General features: G+C 41.4%; 1 protein-coding gene and 1 long non-coding RNA gene across 7 annotated transcripts in view; one reads left to right on the forward strand and one right to left on the reverse strand.

Moving 5' to 3' along the window:
- PLS3 (plastin 3) overlaps positions 1–19,238 on the reverse strand; it is an 81,705-nt gene extending 62,467 nt beyond the window's left edge. The window contains exon 1 of one of the 5 annotated variants that reach the window (XM_078065102.1): positions 19,102–19,238. The gene's annotated coding sequence lies outside the window, so the exon portion shown is untranslated. Of the gene's footprint in view, positions 1–18,449; positions 18,592–19,101 lie in introns of those variants that run through there. The other 4 variants (XM_078065101.1, XM_078065103.1, XM_078065105.1 and 1 more) reach the window with 4 other exon arrangements.
- Positions 18,672–20,451, forward strand: part of LOC118534338 (uncharacterized) — a 173,070-nt gene continuing 171,290 nt past the window's right edge. For both annotated transcript variants that reach the window (XR_013444786.1, XR_013444785.1), the window contains exon 1: positions 18,672–18,789. This is a non-coding gene — a long non-coding RNA (uncharacterized LOC118534338). The remainder of the gene's footprint in view (positions 18,790–20,451) is intronic.

Raw genomic sequence — 20,451 nt, forward strand, 5'->3', positions numbered from 1 at the left:
TGTAATTCTTGCAAGCACCTACATACATTTTCAAAACACAACACAAATTAATTCCATTTCATTGGGAAGTTTGCCATGAACAGCCAGCTTAAAGGTCTAGCTTAAAAATCCAAATTTTTGTGTATGTATGCTTTTGGAATTTTTTAGGCAAGTACACAGTCCCCAGCTTTACCCCACGTACCAGGTTCCTTTACTAGGTATCATTCAACAATTGCACAAAGTTTTCTGCTTCTATCCATTATGGTTACTTTCTTTGGTCATGTTGCCATTAATTTTTATTAGCTTAATTAAAAGATTTTTTGCATCTCCAGAGAGAGTTTAATTCAACAACAATGGTCGCTATTTTCCACACATAATGGTCATTTGTTAAATTTAGCCCAACACAGAATCCTGAACACAATGTAGGGTTATCCTTAAGACTGGCTGCAAAAATACTGTGGTCTCATAGAGTGTTATCTGCCCTTACTATTCAAACATGTGGGAGATGCCCCATAAACATTATTAATTATATTTTTGCTGAGATGCCCCAATTTTATTTCTTTGAGAATGAAGTTGAATCCATAAACATTACACTATGCTGGCTCTGGTTTTTAGAGACCAAATTATAACTGACCAGTGCTGCTTGCTCAATATTTTATTTGGCAATCTGTTAGCTGGTACAGCTAAAAAGTCTCATTATAATTCTGCCACAAAGCAAATGGCTTGTATGGCCTTCACTTGCTAAAAATCATATTGTTAGCAAAAAGTCCCCCACACCAGGGTAACTTCTTCCGTCTCTCAGTTTATCCCTCTCCCTGGTACTATGTTACCTCAGAAGTTGGCTAAAGCCGCTAGCAGTGTTCTTTTGATGGGGTAGACTGCCATAGGCTTAATGATTCTGAGAATTCATTGCTTTATTTTTTTTTTGCAATTTTTTAAAAGATTTTATTTATTTGAGAGAGAGAGAGTGAGCACACGAGCAGGGGAGGGGGCAGAGGGAGAGGGGGAAGCAGGTTTCCCGCTGAGCAGAGAGCCCGATGTGGGGCTCGATCCCAGCACCCTGGGATCACGACCTGAGCCAAAGGCAGACGCTTAACTGATTGAGCCACCCAGGCGCCCCTGAGAATTCACTGCTTTAAAAAATGCACTTTTAAGCCTCTCATTAGACCAAATAAATACAAACAAATGCAGATAACCTCTATGTGAAAAAAGAAATTGGAATATCCGTTTATGACAGGCACCATTTCATTGCATTCTTCCTTAAATTACATGCTTTTTCGATTACAGGGAAGGTTATGGTGCAGCCGTGGCCATTACCTAAACAAAGTTAGGTGTAGGTGAGGGGGAGAAACAATGGCTGATATTAGTGGTGGTAAAATTCACTATAATGATTACATTAAAACTATGAGCCATAGGCTCTAACTTAGGGAAGTTTTCATTATTGAGAAGTTAATTCTGCTAACTGTATTTAAGGTAGTATAGTTGGACTGTGATTTTCAAATTCCTATCTAAGCCTAACCATTTAATACCACATACATAATGTTATAGGCCACCAGTGATATATTTTGTTAAAACAATAAAAGCCGATCTAGAATATAAACAGGATGGGAAAGATAGCCAGAGGTTTTTTGGTGTCTCCACCCTGAATCATTAAGCAGAAAGAAGGGTGGAAAAGCTTTATCTTGAGAAAGCAAGACAGAAATGAAAGCATGATCTCATTCACTTTCCCTCACCCAAAAGCAACAAGGTGAAATTTTCTCTTCCATTCTTCTTCAACCCTAATCAATTTAACAGTCACCTTCTTTTTTTCTTACACCTAAGAGTAAGTTTCCAAGTGTCCTATTTAAATTAAGAGGTTTACCAGATTCTTTTTGTAATTTTTAAGACTTTCTTTTGCAGAATCAAAGATCAAAGCAGGAGAATGCACAAAAGTTTTCATTTAAAACTTTTGATTTACTATTCGTGAATAACAAACACATCGCAAACTTCAATACCCTAAATCCCAATGCTTTAGCGGCATATTCTATTTTGCTATTTGAGGAAATGCATTTGTTTAAAACAACAGGAGAGGCAAACCATAATTTCCTTAAGGCAGAACAATAGGTTTAGGAACCTTGTACATAAAAGTCTAATGTAGGGGTGGGAGGGTGGGGTAGGGTCTTAAAAATTCTGGAAGTAAGCCTTTAAAAAAGTTTTAAATTAAAAAATAGGTCAATGACTTACAACCTAAAAGTTATGTATCTAAATCAAGAATGTGACATTCCTTTGAAAAAAAGGAAACTTTCCAATTTTGGCAATCAAAAAAAGGCATCCAAGTTATGTCTGAAGAGAAATGACCAATTAATATTCATTCAATGATTTAAAAATCACAGCAGTTGGGGCGCCTGGCTGGCTCAGTCGGTGGAACGTGTGGCTCTTGATCTCGGGGTTGTGAGTTCGAGCCCCACGATGGGTGTGGAGATTGCTTAAATAAATAAATAAATCTTTAAAAAAGATAAATAAAAAATAAAAATCACATAAATTGGGACGACTGTAGAATATAAGACCTAGCATGAGACCACAGAAGGAATTAAATTGTCTTCCTTACTGGAATTACCATTTTTAACTTAATTAACATTACATGTGCAATCTCAAAATTCTAATTCATTAATGCAATTTCTATCAACATCCTAGCAGAGTTTTGCATAGTCACAGACGAGCTTATTCTAAAAACTTATGTGGAAACAAATAGGTCTTGGCACAGGTAAAATACATTGAAAAATAAAGTGGGTGGAATCACTCTGCTTGGTGTCAAATCCTATCTTGTGGCTGCAGCAACCAAGACAAGGTGGGATTGGCAGGGCAACAGACACAGAATGATGGAACAGACCAGAGAACCCAGAAATAGACCTACATGAGTATGCTCAACTGATTTGTGACAAGGGTGCAGAAGCATATCAGTGAAGGAGTGGTGCTTGGGCAATTGGAGAACCATTAAAAAAAAAAAAAAAAAAGAACTTCAACCTAAACCTCACACCTTTACACAAAAATTAACTCAAAATGGGTCACAGACTTAAATGTGAAACATAACCCCATACAACTTTAGAAAAGAAATTTGAAAAACTCTTCTGGAACCATGTTTGGTGAAGGAGTATTAGATAGGACATGGAGAAGACAATCCATAAAAAGAAATAGTGATAAATTTGGCCTTGTCAAAATAAATACTTTTGTTCTGTGAAAGACCTTTGTTTAGAGGATGGAAAGACAAGTTACAGACTAAGAGAAAATAGTTGTATACCACATATTGGACAAAGGACCTCTCACAACTCAACATTTAAAAAATCCAATTAGAAAAATAGGCAAAAGACATGAACAGATATTACACCAAAGAGGTGTAAGATGGGAAGAAACACATAAAAAGATGTTCAACATCGTTAACCACTGGGAAATGCAAAATGAAACCATAATGAGAAATCACTACATACCTATCAGAATGCCTAAAAAAACCCCAAAAAACAGTGACAACACCAAATGCTGGCAAAGATGTGGAAAAACTGCACCACTCATACATTGCTGGTGGGAAATTAAATGGCACAGTCACTTTGGAAAAACATTTTGGCAGTTTCTTACAAAACCAAACATGCAACTCTCCTACAACCCAGAAACTGCACTTTTTGGGCATGAATCCTAAAGAAAAAAAAACTTACATTCACACAAAAACCTGTACACAAATGTTTACAGCAGCTTTATTTGTAATAGCCAAAATTGGAAATGGCCCAGATGTTCTTCAGTGGGTAAGTGGTTCACAAGACTGTAGTACATCTACACCATGGAACACTACTCAGCAATAAAAAGGAAGTGCTGATACAGACGGCTTGGATGAATCTCCAGAGACTTAGGCCCAGTGGAAAAAAAAATCCCAAAATTACATACTCTGTGATTTCAAAAGATTTATTTATTCACTTGAGAGAGTGAGAGTGAGCACAAGCAGGAGGGGCAGAGAGAGACGGAGAAAGAACCTTAAGCAGACTCCGCGCTCAGTGCGGAGTCTGATGTGGGGCTCGATCTCACTACCCTGAAACACGACCTGAGCCAAAACCAAGTTGGTCGCTCAACCCAACTGTGCCACCGAGGTGCCCGTGTGATTTCATTTATACATTTATGAAATGACAAAATTACAGAAATGCAGAACAGATTAATGGTTTCCAGGGGTAGAGATGGGGGGGAGGGAAGGAAGTATGTGTTGTTATAAAAGGGTAACAAAAGGGATTCTAGCAGTGATGGAACTTGGCTTTGATTCTGCACTATGGTCTTGCAGGAGATTCCCATTGTGGGAAACTGGGTAAAGAGTACACAGGATCTTTCTGAGTTCTTTCTTATAAGTACATGTCTACAATTATGGCAAAGTAAAATTTAAAAAAAAAATCTAATTCAGACTTAACCACAGAATATAGTATAATTAAATTGATAAGGAAAAGAGAAGAACATCTACTTGCAATAATACCATATTCTGTTTTCAACATTATTCCCACTAATCTTTCCGAAACATTACCGACAATAACTATTACCATAATAGCCTTAGCATAGACAGTCAATTCATGACTCCATTACAGTATCTAATCTGGGTCAAAGATACTGTTTTTTTTTTTTTCTGTTCAATACCAAAATAAAAAGCTGAAATAAAGGAGAATTTCAGGGCTAAAACTCATCAATGTTGATAATTTAGGTATCTGTTCTTGGAATTATTTACTTAAGTGGCACTTCTCCCCAGGTATTCACATGACTCACTCCTTGATCTCCTTCATGTCTTGCCCCAAACATCTTCCCGTCAGTAAAGCCTTCTGTGACCACCTGATTTGCAAATAGCAATGCCACTCTTCCCACTCCCTAGACCCTCATATTGGGGCGCCTGGGTGGCTCAGTCGTTAAGCACCTGCCTTCTGCTCATGTCATGATCCCAGGGTCCTGGGATCGAGCCCCGCATCGGGCTCCCTGCTCGGCAGGAAGCCTGCTTCTCCCTCTCCCAGTCCCCCTGCTTGTGTTCCCTCTCTCGCTGTGTCTCTGTCAAATAAATAAAATCTTAAAAAAAAAAAAAATACACTAGGGCGCCTGGGTGGCTCAGTTGGTTAAGCAACTGCCTTCGGCTCAGGTCATGATCCTGGAGTCCCTGGATCGAGTCCCGCATCGGGCTCCCTGCTCGGCAGGGAGTCTGCTTCTCCCTCTGACCCTCCCCACTCTCATGCTCTCTCTCTCTCATTCTCTCTCTCTCAAAAAATAAATAAAAAAAATCTTTAAAAAAAAAAAAATACACTATATCATGGTTGCTTTTCTATGTCCCCCTAGTAGGATGTAAACCTCATAAGGGTGGTAAGTTTTGTTTGTTTCAGTCAGTTATTATCACCAGTGCCTAGTACACTACCTGACCTATAGAAGACATTCAGTAGATATTTGAATAAATGAATGACAGGGAATTTTGTGTGTGTGTGAGGAGTCAAAGAAGAAATACTGGCTCTCTCAGAGTGACAAGAGCCACTTTAAAAGAAATCAAGAGTGACAAATCCCAGAATGTATATCCAATATACTGACACTAGAGTTTTCAAAATCTTTGGATACATCACAATATAGGAAACTTTCTAATATCAGTAATTAGGACTGCAGTTTTGTTAGCATTAAGAGTAGTCTGGACTGAATATATGACCTAGAAAAACAATTCACCACTGTACAGCCATTGCTAATGAATTTCCATTAGCGATGAAGAGCTGGCCGAGTTAAACCAAGCTGCTTAAGTTATAGGTGAAGTGTGTCTCACAGAGTTCATGTCAACTTGAATGACTTGGCATCTGCCATTTTGTTAACACCTGAAGGAAAACACCACTTAGTATAAGCTAATTCAGAGAGGAAGAGGCTTTCCCAGTAAACAAAGCTGGATTCTGGACGTGATGTTTAATTTTATGGTGAGAAGAGTGATGAATTAGGTATCAGGAGACTCCATCTTCCATCACTGTCCTCTACCTTGGTATGCTGGGGGGGCAATCAAAATCAACTAGACCTCTGTCACCTCATCTATAAAAATCAGTGGCTGGATTAGACTCTGAGCTCTTCAAACGATGGCACAGTGTTTTATTTATCTTGGTGATACCAGTGCATGGCACACTGTTGATAATTAATAAAGGCCTGTTAAATGAATTAAGTAATTATACAGGGAGTTCTAAATGGCTCTCCTGGAAATTATATCTTTTCTTGGCTGAACTACAACCCTCCTCTCTCAGGGAGGCCTATCCTTATGTAAGGGCCCTCAAGATACGCACTGCCCATAAGACTAAGGAGATGGGGTGGGGGTGGTGCCTGGATGGTTAAGTATCCGACTCTTAATCTCAGCTCAGGTCTTGATCTCAGGGTCGTGAGTTCAAGCCCCACGTTGGGCTCCATGCTGGGCCTGTAGCCTACTTAAAAAAAAAGACTGAGACTGGATCCAGAAACTTTTCTGTGGATTGAATCCAAAACATAATGGGAGAGATGTGTTCTAGGTATCATTAGCTATTTTGACCTGATGCTGGTGAATCTGAGGTGGTCAAGGGTGCTTGAAAGAAAAACTCTGATCTGAAACTGAAGGGGATTCTTTTTATCATCCTTTGATAGTCTCTTTTTCTCATATTTTAAGTCAGTAGGTAAAGAATCCCCCAACCTTAACATCAGACTTCCTAAATGTAAAACACCAAGCTCTTCTGAAAATGGCAAGCATTAAATGTATTCAATATTATTTCTGGATGGATAAACAAGAAACTAGTTCTAATGGTCAGCTCCTGGAAAGGGAAATGGGGGACTGGGGTCAGGGGCAGGAGGCTCATTTTCTTTTCTTTATGTCCCTTTATAGTTTTGAATTTTGTTCTGTGAATTTGTTTCATATTTGAGAAGCAAATTAAAAAATAAACATACTAGATGTGCTCAATAATGGTCTAGGTCAACTGAAACCATTGTGTTTCAAAGCGTTTATCATTTACCTGTGCACTACTTAATACTTAATAGGTGTTCAATAAAGGTGTATAAACAAGAAATTTTGTATAGCTCTATTACACAGTAAGTTTTAGAAAAGATGATTATACAACTTTTACAGGCTTTTAATGATTCAAGTGAAAATATTACTAAGGAAAAAGGATTTGGCAACAAGTTGGTAATACACTACTAAACATTAGGAAACCAAAAATTAGCTACATTGAGATGTAGAAATCAGGATTGCTCAGAGTCAATCAAAGCAAAGATTTACAGTAACAGCAGAGTAGCAATAAACGAAAAGTCATCTTGTCAGTACCACCTCTACCTCAGTAGCTGACCTGTGGTTAGACATTTAATATTAGCATTCTCAATTTTTCCTAATAGCCAAACAGCAGAAACAACCCAAATGTCTATCAACAGATAAATGGACAAACAAAACATGGTACATCCATACAATGGAATATTACGCAGCCGTAAAAAGGAATGAAGTCTTGGTACGTGTGTGAATGAACCTTCAGTGTGGAACGAACCTTGAAAACACTATGCCAAGTGAAAGAAACCAGTCACAAAAGACCACGTGGCTATATTTTCCATTCATATGGAAGTCCAGAATGGGTCAATTGATGGAGACAGAAAGTAGATTAGTGGTTGCTTAAGAATGGGGAGGTGGGAGGCTGGGGAGGTAGGGAGAAGGTGGGAGCCTGGGGAGGTAGGGAGAAGGTGGGAGGCTGGGGAGGTGGGAGGCTGGGGAGAGTGACAGCTCAAGAGTATGAGGTTTCTTTCCGAGGGGATGAAAATGTTTTGAAATTGACCATGGTGATGGTTGTTCATCTCTCTGAATATACCAAAATCCGCTGAAACTGTACACTGCACTCCATAAAACTGCTTTAAAACATAAAAAAATATTAGTATGTCCCTAGTATGTCTTCTTTGAGTCTAAAGGTAAGCAGTTATCACAATGCAAGGGCCATACATAGTCACTCCTGACCATTGACTTACAACAGCTGAAAGAGAAAGAAAACCAAGGAAACCATTTGCTTAGTCTTCTTGTAGGGTTCACACCATTATGTATCTTATTCGGTGTGATTCATAAGTTATGAACTTGCTGGTTAGGTTTTCATAATTTAATCTTTATCAGCCAAGGCCACTCATAGCCACTTAGTTTCCGCTCTTTTAAATGTATATATGGAGACCTGCCTTGTGCCGGGTACAGTGAAAAGAGCTAGAAGAGCGGGGCTTCCCCTCGGGGTTTCTTTTCCTCTCTCCCTAGAAGCACAGTTCTCTCCATGGTACCTCCAGACAGAGTCCTTGAGCATCTGATGCCCTCCCACCAAAATGAAACGATGATGAGATTTGGAATCCTGGCTTTTCCTGCTCATTTTAACGTCTGTGACAATCAAGAAGTTCAAGGAAGGAAATTACGGTGTAGTTACTTGCTACTGCCCAAGTCAGATAAAACTTAACAGAATACCGCGCTACGGAAAGCACAAGAGCCACAGGTACGAGTCCTGGCTTATCAGTGTTTTCCAGGGCTTCTGCACACATGGCTATTTCCACAGCGGCAGATCCAGTGACTGCAGAACTCTGCGCTGTGCACAACATCTACAATTTAGTAAAGCTGGAAAGAATTTTATTTTTGTAAAAACTAAATGGGGTGTGGCTCATTTTCTTGCCAAAGGGCTATTTTATTCCAAGACACTGCTGTCTGCTGACCTTCATTTATAGGCTGAGCAATGTTCTATTTAAGTAAAATTAACTCATAGTGGGCACTTCTTTTGGGATGCAGTAATTATTGCAAAGAAATAACAATGTTTAAATTTGATTTGTTCTTAGTTTAGATTTGATTATATTGGGTTATAAATGAATGTCTTTGTTCACACAAGGCTTAAATTTAGAAATTATTTTATGTTGAGAAAAAGGGCCATATTTAAGTTCATTTTCTACATGTAAGAATATTTTTAGGTTTCATGAAATCCAATATTTTGTGTGTTTTTGCTTCTACTAGACTGCAGGTGTCTCTCACCCACCTTTACAGCGATAGTACCTAGCAGTCTTTGTTAGACATTTTTTGTTCGTTGAATGATGAAACCATACCACAGAGTAATTAAGGCATGTCTGCGTTACTATCCCTGGTTAACTAGCACTTCGTCTGTAGTTTATACCATCTCAATATATACTTGGGAACTTTGGGCACATTTGAAAGTTGTCCTGAGTTTACATCTATTTATAAATGGCCTAGAGGCCTTCTTTTATGTAATTCTTACATAGTTCGAGGTGCTTGACTTGACATACCGTCCTTCCCTTCCTCTTTACACAAATCTATGGTTAGGGAAGTTTCCCATCTTTGGCTTGCATCTATAAATATATTCTAGTTTGCTTTTTTTTTTTTTCCCCAGAAAAAAAAAAAATGCTGGAACGCTTTGATTTAGGATCAGACACCGAATGTGTGGGTTGGCTTACATTTTAAAACATGCAAATCAATACTACTTTTTGGTTATCTATACTAATGATAATTTGGCTATCTTTGTTTTTTAATTATTATATGACAAAATATGACATTTTAATGATTCATAGTCACTTGTAAAAATGATTTCAACTGTAGCTTTAAACTGGAGACCCACAAACTGCTCAAAATATTTGTTGAATGTGTCAGTGTCCTTCATCATTTCCTGGTTTTTGCTTTTGAAAACCTCCACTAGAGGAAACTAGGGGCATCATAAATTTAAGATTAATATGCTTTGGATTCACCCATTTCTAAAGGCTACATGTCGTCTTGGAAAGATGTTGATTTCATTTATAACCCTCTGCCTTCCCCAACACTTTAAGTTTTCACTAATTTATTTTCTCTTGTCTCCTGTTTTTACAAAGGTAAACGTCCTAACATTCACATTTCTATTTCTCCTACTAGAGAAACACTGAAGACTTTGAAGCTTTTTTTCCTCTGCCCCCACCAAATCAAGGATCAACATTACCTATCATTACCTTTCACCCTGATCTAAGCTATATTTGTTAGTAGCAGTGGGTTTATAATGATTTCTGTAATGTATGAATAATGTTTCCAATTTTCCTTTGAGGGCGAATTCTTTAAACCATTAGGTGGCATATCCTCACAAAAGGATAAATTAACTGGTAAACAGGTTTCCTAGCTAAGTCAAGAATCTTCTTCAACCTGGAACATTGTTAAAATCGTCCCTATCCACAATAAAAAGCAATGGAAAGCAATATTTTTACAGTGCCATTAAATAAAGCAGAAAATATAAACTATCTTATTTATCTTGAATGGTGATACTTAAGGAAAAAGTGTTTGAATTAGAGGAAAATGAACAGATGGATACTACCTGACAAGGTCATCTAAGGCAACATTTAATGACCTATAAGAGGGGAGTATTTATTGAGCACCTACTATCTGCTAGCTTCTTTTTTTTTTTTTTAAAGATTTTATTTATTTGAGAGAGAGAGAATGAGAGAGAGAGAGCACATGAGAGGGGGGAGGGTCAGAGGGAGAAGCAGACTCCCTGCCGAGCAGGGAGCCCGATGCGGGACTCGATCCAGGGACTCCAGGATCATGACCTGAGCCGATGGCAGTCGCTTAACCAACTGAGCCACCCAGGCGCCCTGGTAGCTTCTTTATATAAATGTTCTCATTTGATTTTAGGGACAACACTGAAAACAAGTGGTATTAGCCCCATTTTAGAGAGCAACCTAAAATCTAAAGGCAAGTTAACAAACCTGCCTCCCTTCCCCCATTAACAGTTCCGTTTTAAAAAATAGACTTCCTATGATTGTATACCCCACATGATTCTCCTTTATCCTGCTCTGCACCTGTTAAGTAGATCAGAGGAAACCAAAATATTTCCAAGACATACACTTTACCTAAACCAGCTTCAGTTTAGAGTCAAATACCATACACTATATAAAGAACAGTCTTTTTTTTTTGTTTTTTGGAATACCACTGTTTGAAAACAAGGCCTTTTTTTTGCTTAAGCCCATGTTTAAATTTCAGAGATTGTCAAAGGACTTCACCTTTAAAAACAAAAATCTTTGCAATTTCTCTTCTAAATATTTATCTCAAAGAAATAATCAGAGTTGCAAAAACAGCTTTTGCAAGGATGTTCACTGAAGAATTATCTATAAGATATGGAAACAACATAAACTTGCAACAACCTGGAATTAGTGAAAGAAGTTATGAAATACCCATTATATGGAATATCATAGTAATTTTTAAAATTTTCAAAAATATTTGATTACAGGGGTGCCTGGGTGGCTCAGTCCTTTAAGAATCTGACTTTGGCTCAGTTTGTGATCTCCGGGTCCTGGGATCCAGCCTCCCTTTGGGCTCCCGGCTCAGCATGGAGTCGGCTTCTCCTTCTCTCTCTGCCCCTCCCCCCGCTTGTGTGTACTCTCTCTCTCAAATAAAATCTTTAAAAAAATATTTGATTATATGAAAAAATGTAGTAGTAAGTGAAAAGAATGGAATACAAATTGTATATATAGCATGATTCCAATTTTTAAAATATGTAACTTTCTATACTGGAAATAGATTAAAAAATGAGCAGGTGGTACAATTATGAGTAATTTTAATTTTCTTCATTATAAATCCCTTTATAGGGCACCTGGGTGGCTCAGGTGGTTGAGCGGCTGCCTTCCGCTCGGGTCATGATCCTGGAGTCCCAGGATCAAATCCCGCATTGGCTCCTTGCTCGGGCTCCTTGCTCGGCGGCTGGGAGTCTGTTTCTCCCTCTGACCCTCCCCTCTCTCATGCTCTCTCTCTCTCAGATAAATAAAATCTTTTAAAAAAAAATCCCTTTCTATTTTCCTCTAAAATGTTTACAATGACTTTGTATTTTTTTTGGTAATATTTTATTTATTTATTTGAAGAGAGAAAGAGAGTGCAAGCACAAGCAGGGGGAGCGGCAGGACAGAGGGAGAGGAAGAAGCAGGCTCCCCGCCGAGCAGGGATCCCGATACCGGACTCGATCCCCAGGACCCTGGGATCATGACCTGAGCCGAAGGCAGACGCCCAACCGACTGAGCCACCCAGGCGCCCCAATGACTTTGTATTTTTTTTTTTTTTTTAAGATTTTATTATTTATTTGACAGAGAGAGAGAGAGAGTGAGAGCAGAAACACAAGCAGGGGGAGTGGGAGAGGGAGAAGCAGGCTTCCCGCCGAGCAGGGAGCCCCATGTGGGACTTGATCCCAGGACCCTGGGATCATGACCTGAGCCGAAGGCAGACGCTTAACGACTGAGCCACCCAGGCGCCCGACTTTGTATTTTTTAACCCAAAGCAAAGTGGTTAAAAATACTTTAAGAATGCACTACTTAAGATACTTTTCTAGTAAATTAACTAAATCATACATATTGACTATTGTAGCATTTCCTATCATGTTCACTTCTAGAAAACACTATGCAGTCTATAATGGTAATTCCCCCTGACCTGAAATACAAGCGCCCAAATATCAAAAAGAATGATAAGAAATGACAAAACTGGAAATACACAAGCTAGTTAAGAAATACAGAAAAAAAGCTTACAGATTACATTAGTCTATGAAAGATACTGTATTATTCAGTGTCAATAGCAGAATGTCAATCTGAGTGCAACACTATGTAATTAGAGCATATAATAAATATTCAAAGCTATCATACTGACCTCACAAATTTTATTGAAGAGGAAAACGTTATATATATTATATAGAAATTACGTACCTATAAGCAGCTTAAAAGAATCAGCGTTAGATTTTCAATAAACGGGTTACAAGATTACAAAAAATAACTTGCTATTCAATCTTTTAAACCAAAGATAGCAGAAAGAAGAGATCAGACTTCATAAAAGAAACTGACTTCTATGCGCAAAATGAACCCATGCTTCAGAACTAGTCACATGATACCAGGTTATTTCAAGAGTCCTTTCACTCAGAAGTTTCTGCTTATTTCATTTTAATTCAGTACTATCACTTTACCAATGATATTTTAACAAATACTATCAAATACCATAGGATTTCACTCATGTGTGGAATTTAAGAAACAAAACAAACGAGCAAAGAAAAAAGAGAAATGAAAGTTTCTTAAATGTGGACAACAAACTGGTGGTCACCAGAGGACGGATGGGGGAAAAAGGTGAAGGGGGTACCTGGATGGCTCAGGTCATGATGGGATCGAGCCCCGCATCCCGCACCCCGCATCGGGCTCCCTGCTCAGGCAGGGAGCCTGCTTTTCCCTCTCCCTCTGCCTCTCCCCCTCGCTTGGGCTCTCTCTCTCAGGCAAATAAATAAAATCTTTTTAAAAAAGAGTATATTTATGGTGATGAGCACCGAGCAATGTATAGAACTGCTGAATCACTATATTGTAGAGCCGAAATTAATATAACATTGTATGTTAACTATGCTGGAATTTAACGGATAAGGACATAATTTTAACCAACCAGATAAAAATGCATGGTAACTCAAAGAATGACAGAGTTAACGAACCCGTCATAGAACTGGCAAGATGACAATAAACACTGGAAATTAATTCGAGGTTAACAGTTTTAAGGGTGGGAGTTCAAAAGGACCCCTCAGAAGCCAGCTATCCAACAGGATTCTCAAGCGCAGATCTACGTTAACTTCTCCTCTTTTCTCTGTTAATGAGGGCATACCAGTTAAATATACAGATTAACTCCTCCATTAGGAACTTTTCCAAACCTGCACTCCTTTAAAGGGCAATTATAAGGAGAAGCACTTGCTTTTTCGAGAGTTTTACACAAGACCTCCCATTATGGGCAGTCACAAAACTAAGAATGAAGTAGGATAAGCCAACGGATTCTGTAAGATTACCGACAAACACTAAAATACTGCTCAGTAGTTACTTAAGAAGGAGGAAAAAAAAACAACCCATCACAGTAATGGCTTTCACAGGCTATCTGGCACAACATTTGAGGGAAAACACTGTAAGAAAGCATTACTTAAGAGGTTTTTATTCTTGTTATCAGCCAGAATTAGATTATTTCTCCTTTGCTTGTAAAATTGGATGGCTGGAGAATATTTGCAGGCAAGTACAAATGGGGGCGAGACTTAAGTGATGAGGATTCTACCATTTCTGCAAACTCCTGTTCAAGTTGTAGTGTGTCTCTGATAGACTACTACAGTACTTTGATTTTATATAGCACCTGTCTGCTGAAGAGCCAAGGGTCACTTATCCACAGCTCACTTAGCCTTTCAGCATGCCTGTGACATACATAGATTAGAAACAGATGGCGAAATAAAGTAAAATCCACATCTGGACACCGAGAACTTGTGTGATTTACCGACGATGGCCTAGATGTCCAAACTGCAGAGGACTCCAAGCCCTTGGACTCCATGCTCAATGCCTTTTCCAGTGAACGACACTACCTCCTTACCCTTAAACAAACTTCTAGACCGTTAAGAAAAATTAAGTTTTCTCGTAATACAGAATCAGTAGGTTTAATGCACCAAAATCCTGGCTAAGCAATGATGTTAATGGTACCTCTATATTTTAAAGAACTAACATGAGTCATGGAATAGGCCACTGGTGAACGTCTTCCTGCCATAGCTACCAATTTGCCAACAAGGTAGTTAGCTTGGTTCTACACAGGTGCATTAAAATTTGAAAAATCAACTAATATTAACTGAAATAAGCCAGGCTACAACTATTTGGGGAAAAAAAAAAAAAATCCCGGCAAGCCAAAAACCTTGAGCCACGCCCTCAACTGTATAAATGAGAAGATGCATAATGTACTCGATGTTAGTTATCAATATAATAATTTTAAGTGACTTTCTCAAGGTCGAACTATGAGTCAGTAGCCATGTCTAAAATCTAGTTCTTTTGAAGGTAAGTCCAATATATTTTTCCCTTAGTATTTCGATTTTCACTTAAAAGCATGTTTTTTCTTCCCTAAAACATTTTATTCTAACATTTGTCTTTCAAGTGCTAAGATTAAGGCCAATTAGATATTATTAAACATACTGAATGACAGTGCCTCACCTTCATAACTACAGTGAGTTGGTCCCAAGAATTAGGACCTGCTGAGAATGACATTTCATGATTAGACAGTTTTTTATATTTCTAAGTCATACCTAACCAAAGCTGTATCATAACTAAGAACAGCTAGTCCTGACCATTGGTATCTAAAAGAGCTTCCAGGAGGCACCTGGGTGGCTCAGTCGGTGAAGCGTCTGCCTTCAGCTCAGGTCATGATCCTGTGGTCCTGGGATGGAGCCCTGCATCAGCCTCCCTGCTCAGCAGGGAGTCTGCTTCTTCTCCCTCTGTCCCTCCACCCACTTGTTCTCTCTCTCTCTCTCAAATAAATAAATAAAATATTAAAAAAAAGAGCTTCCAATGTGTAATGTATCCAAAAAGCTTCTGAAACCTCCCAACACATTGAATGAACAAATATATGGTAGATCACTCTCTAGAATAATTACCCAGACTCAAAACACGATCTAGCCGTTTTCTTTCAAACTGTGTTTTATTAGTTTCACAGATCAAATTTTTCCCTCTCTGGATTACTTTTAACCAACAGAAAAAATTATCACATGAGCAAATATGAAGTGATTTTAAAAGCAGATACCCACATTGTTGTCTTTCGATAGATGCTCATTTTCAATTTTACACCAGCTACTTTTGGAATCTGTACTAAACAGCAAAAAGAGTTTAGCATTCACATTTCGCCTAGATTGTGCTCATGAAATGCAATCGCGGATTCCTGAATTTATCATCTGTGGTAAGAATATCATGTCAGTAAATTTCTTGGGAAGGCTAGTAGAAATGATGCCTAAAACAGAACATGGAATAATGGAAAGTGGCCTTTCTTCCTTTTTTCCCCCTGTGGGTTTCACCAGAATCACTTCAGTTCTCAGGCACCATGGCCAAGCTCCCCTTTCTGTTCAGCAACAGTCATGCGGTTTGCCTAGGAGCAAAATTTCATTTGGTTTCTGATAGTGCCCTGGATACTGACATTCTGCCAATATAAATAGTCAAGTCTAATGTGCATGTAACCATTTGTAGAAGAGATGTAATCACAACCAAAATATTACTCGCCAGTTATAATTAATCCTTCTACCCCAAATGCCATAAGCCTAGACATTTTTAGCAATGGGCTCTAAATGATGGCATCAGACTGGAGACCCTGGACTTGAATGCTGAGTGTCTGTACTCAGTCAAGGCAGAGCATAATTTGCTTGGCTCCCCACCTCGGGTAAAGAAAGAGGTTGATAAATTGCTAGATCTAACAGTAGAGATTAAGAATTAGACTCACAACCCCCTCATCTTACTAAAAACCCGAGTTCATGAAATGATAGCTGCCCCCCCCCCATTAAGTCAGTAACAGTCAGTGGTTTTAAATGAGTGGACACTTGAAGACAATGAAATGCTCCACAGACTGAGAACCTAGTGATGATCCTGTTTTGATGTGAGTTAATAATATTTTAAAAAGAGCTCATCTCCCTACCACTTTAACCTCATTGGATTGTGGTACTCTCTCTCTGAGGTTAAAATATGTATTAGGAGTTCAATCTAAAATTCTGTTGTCACCTCACTTCCACTAGGGGGGTCTATCTACCAGTGTAGTTTAACTACAATAACTCAGGTGCAGCTTAATTCCACTTTGAGCAAATCTGCGCCACAAGGCTAGCCTTGAGTTCAGAACTATATGCTTTCAAGGAGTTCTAGTTTTTAGGCTCAGAAACCCCAGCACAGCACAAAAATGGAGTGCTCAAGTCATTCCGAGGTTGCTGCAGTAGACGGAGGGGTTTTTTGGCTAATGCACACAAAGCCAACATCTCTTAAATGTTCCCGTTTCATTTATAGCTGCCCTAGTTTCAAGGCTGAATATGTATCAACTGGATCCATTTTTGTAAATAAGTAAAGCTTTTAAACTCCTGACCTCAGAGACTCCTCTGCCTGTTGCTTTTCTTTTTTTTCCTCTGCCCATTTCTATACTCTGCAAAATATAATCTGAATATCAGAACTGCCACGTTTTTCCAAAAGCAATCTTAACTTGGGCCACATGGGCAGGTATTGGTCATCATCACAGGAGGGAGCTGTTTCAGGGGCCTCTCATTATTCCATCAAGATACTGACAGGCAAAAACCCAACCAGCTAGATTTATCAGATTTAAGATCCACTGTTTTTGTGCCTGATTTCTGATCCAATTAATTGCAACCCACAAATAACTGGTGGTTAATTTTAGTCAAGAAATGATCCACCACCTTCAAGGAGACGCCTAATAAAGAGAACAGTTCAATCAGAATATAGGCCAGAACCAGGAATACGGGTAAATCCTAATTTTTTTTTTTTTAACAGTATCTTAAGGAATATGGCTTCAAAACTATCCTCTAGGGATGAAGTGGGTGTGAATTAAAGGACGATTTTCCTAGAAAATAATTACTAAGATATTTTTTAAATTTAGGAAAGCCACCGGGGAGATATTTGTCCCGGCACAAAGAGATTTCAAGCCCTTATTTTAAAAACAGCTCCCGTTTTTATTTTGGATAAAATCGGAGCACCAAATTCCCTTTCTGTTCCCCTCCTCCAAATCCAAGTAGAATTCCCTGGAGTAGAGGCTAGTTTCACACTCCCCCTCTCCTTTTTTTTTTTGTCCTGGTAGTTTTTGGAAAATGGGCTCCAGCCATTACATTCCAGTTTTCAAGGCAAAAGAAGTCATGTGACCATTACCCTAGGGGCATCAGAGACTTGGGGCACGTGATGCCAATCAGCAAGTGTGGGACTTCGGCCACTTCGCTGGAATTCACTGTAAACCGCATCTCCAGGATCAAGTTGAGGCTCCCAAACACAGTGTGACATCAGTCAAGTGGCGTAAGAGCTTACCTCTCAGGAGTCTGTCATTTCACTTCACGTTTTCTACCTGCTGTGCGGCCAGCCAGGCTCTCCCCCCCCACCCCCTCCCTCGTAACAGGCCGGGCACCCCCGGCATCCCGTCCGTCGGATCCTAAATGGCGAGGCTCTCCAACACAGTTAGTTCTAACCTCAACCTGCACCCGTAGGGATGGTGTGCAGATCCGGTGAGGAGCAAGAAGCAGCGCGTCGCGCAAGTGTCAGAGAGCATTCACCCCACGCCACCTCCCAGCCTGGGATCCTCTAGCTGTCCTGGAGCCGGGCCGTTGGAGCCGCCAGCGCGGTACGAGCGGTAGCAGCGGTGGCGGCAACTTTGGGACTGGCAAGAAGCCAGGGCGGGGGTGGTCAGCGTCCCCCAGCCTCTTATTAGAGCGCTTAAGTACTGCGAGTGGAGGAAAGTCAACAGCGGCAAGTGCAGCTGGGGGGCGGGGGGAGGGGAGATCACCCCCCCATCCCACTGCCCCTGCCGCTCTGCCTCCCCCGGGAGCCCCGAGAGGTCCCGCGCTGCCCCGACCGTGCGCTCGGGGCTGCAGAGCCAGAGGAGCCGAGCAGGGCGCGGACCGAGGGGTCCGGGGAGATGGGGAACCGAAAGGTTCTGCCCCAGTGGCCCGGCGATGTTGAGCTACCGAAAGGGAAAAAGTGCTTACTCATAGGGAGACGCGGTGCGATCGCGGCGCTCTCGCTAATGGCCAGGGAAGCAAGCGGGAGGCAGGCAGCTCCCAGAGCCCGGTTCCTTCCCCGGGCCAGGGCAGCCGCTCAGAGCCCCGGAACTGGAGTGAGCCCGCGAGGTCACCCGAGGCGGGCGAGCGGGGGCCGGAGGCAGCCTCCGGGATTTCCTGAGTCCGGGGCGGGAGGGGGCGGGGGGCCGGGGGGTGGCAGTAGCTGGGGAAGAACGACAGAGGGAAGTTCGGCGCTCGGTTTCCACTTCGCGGCCGCCGCTACGGAAGGGGAGAAGGACAAGGTTGGCGTCAAGGACTGCAGCCCCAGGTAAGCAACAAGTTAGGAGCAACTAGCGAGAAAGCACCATCCCGGTGGTTAAGAGCAGAAAACGTGTTTGCGGCGGGTGGTAGTGGGGAACACTGTCACTCCCACCCATCCTGGATGCGAACGACCCGCTTTGGCGCGCAAGGTCCGGGACCGAAATTTCTGCAGCCCCCTCCCCGCCCCGCGTCCCCCCCCCCCCCCGCGCGGGGCACGTCCCAGCTGAGGTTGCCGGAGATGCTCTCCGCTGGACCCACGCCTGCCCACGCCCCGGGAACCCGCTCCCGTCGTGCCCCGGCGTGCCCACAAAGCACTTACATAAAGTCGCAGAGTCCCGGATCTGGCCCGACAGCCTCCGACCGACGCACTCCGACAACTTCTGCCTCTCGCAATCTTTGCGGCCGTGGTTCTAAAGCCAGCGCCCCCTCCCTCCCGCCTGCCCCCTCCGCCCCTCGGCCGCCGCCATTGGCTCGGGTGCTGCTAACAGTCGGCCTGGGAACCTGGAAGGGGATTGGGCCGCGAGCCTGTCACATCAACTGGGTGGGGAGCCGGGAGCAGAATCCTCGGGGATGGGCACCCTGGAGGGATGGGGATTCTAACTCTGCGGCAGGGAGCGGAGACCGGTCCCTCGCGACTGCTTCTCCCTCTCCCTGGCTAAAAAGGAAAAGGGATTAGAAGTCCACGGTGCCTGGCTCAGAGTCATGTGCAAAGGGGAAAAAAAAAAAAGGAATAAATGAAAAGATAGGACTGTTGGGAATGGGAGTTTGCAAGTCACCAAGCCCCTGTTTAAGTCCGAGGGTACAGGTTCTCCCCGGAATAGTGAAGAGAATCTCGGCCCAAGAAGGGACATTTACTAGTAGTTTCGTCTGCGCGAATCAGCCCAGGTGTGACACCTTAGCAATCTTTCCTTTTGCCTTCGGAGGTCTAAGGAGCAGAATATGGGCAGGACGGGGCTCTCGGGTCTTTGGTTTCGTGCCAAGTAAATTGTTGACCAAAATCACCTGTCAGGTAGGGTTGTCCATGCGGAAGGGGGTGAGAGGTCGAGGTAGGAAGGAATGGTGGGAGTAACGTCGTTCCACTCGTTTGGAAATGGATGTCAATTCTCATTAATCTCCTAACACCAGAGAAAACTTGGAGACGTGCTCCTGCTTCCCGGAATACCTTTTCTGTTTCCCAGAGTCCCTTTTCTTCTTCTTTGCCCATGAGATTGCCTCCATGTCATAGCTGGCTTCTTGCATGAATACACGGGGAGGTTTCCCCTCCGTATCTGCGTTCCAGTCCTTTGGCTCACTCCAGATCCAAAATCAGCTCCTAGGGCCAGAGTTTGAGGGATTCTCCAGGGTCAGGTCAAGTGATTGGCTTGTGGTACAGCTGTCCAAGAGAAAGTCTAAGCCCCTTCCTGTTCCAGTCATAACCATTTGGTTTCAAAAAATGTGTACTTGGATTTTTTTATTTTTACAGATTTAAACTTGGTTCAAATACATACCATTTTCCATGCATTTTGGGGAAAATACTAAACTAAGAGTGGCCTGAAAAATTGAATGCTCTTGTAAAGAAACTCCCACTTGATCTGCTATTATGAATTTCCTAAGAGAAATTAACCTGCAGTGAGTGCCAGGACTCCTTAAATGGGAAGAGTAGGGGAGTCCACAGACTGCCTAAAAGCTA

Source organism: Halichoerus grypus, chromosome X (assembly GCF_964656455.1).
Source record: "Halichoerus grypus chromosome X, mHalGry1.hap1.1, whole genome shotgun sequence".
Classification (NCBI taxonomy): domain Eukaryota; kingdom Metazoa; phylum Chordata; class Mammalia; order Carnivora; family Phocidae; genus Halichoerus; species Halichoerus grypus.